Below are 1,077 nucleotides of genomic sequence, written 5' to 3' on the forward strand. Positions count from 1 at the left end.
TTGAGTTCTCAGCAGGATAGACTGACCTACCAAGCAGTCAGTCCTGAAGAACACAGTGACACCCAATGGAGGAGAAATGGTGGGACACTGTTCCCCAGTTAGACAATCGTTTTCACATCAAGAAGAAAAATCATTTATTCAGATACTGCAGCATTTTGATATCACACCTTGTCTTATTTGTGGGTTACTTTTGCTCAGCAAATAATTGGTGCATCTTCCTAGCACAGAGCTTAATAATTTAGTAGAAACATTTCCCTGCTTAGAAGAATCTGTCTGAGCTCCTGGTCAGCAGGTCTGGATTTGGTGGCCAGCAGCCCTCCAGAATCATATCAAATCTTCATGAAGAACCTGTAGAACATCCATTTGCTGCTGACCCACATGCACTGCTCAGCCACCTCTAGCTCCCAGATCCAGAACTGGTTTATTCAGCCAGTTCTACTACCAGGGTTTCTGGTTTCTCCTACTGGAGTGAATTACCCTCAGGTCACCCCAACACCAACACGTCTCTGGTACTGGTTCTTCAGGTTAGGCACAGGCAACTCCAAAACCCAAATGGAGTCAGAATGGGGAACAGGATACAGAACTAGCCCACTGTTACCTGAGGCCTCTCCTGACCTGAATTGAAAAAATAAAAAACACCACCCTATACCAAAATTAAATTATCACTTGAGCTACTTAGCAACTTGACTAAATTTACTGTGACCTACATACCAGAAAACATAGGACAAGTAGAAAGAATTCTTTCTGTGGGAGTCAGGTCACTCAGTAAAATCTAGTTTAAATATCCACACACAATTTTCTGAAGCCCCCATCAGTCCTACAGCAGAGAACGGCCAATCTGAAGAAGCAGTGAGGTATTTTTAACCTTGACATCTATTAGGCTAGACCTGCAATGATTTTCATCTCTTGTCAGGGTAGCAGACAATGCTGACAGATTAACTGATTAGGTTTGGTGCAGATTGCAGTGCAGACACAGTAATTACATCCCGGAAACTATCATTTAAACAGAAAATAATGTGTTACGTGCAGAAAGTTCATTGCCAGCTGCCTAGAGGCAGCACCTTTATGGATACTACT

This window comes from Chaetura pelagica, unplaced genomic scaffold (assembly GCF_000747805.2).
Source record: "Chaetura pelagica isolate M959 unplaced genomic scaffold, ChaPel_1.0 scaffold109, whole genome shotgun sequence".
Lineage (NCBI taxonomy): Eukaryota > Metazoa > Chordata > Aves > Apodiformes > Apodidae > Chaetura > Chaetura pelagica.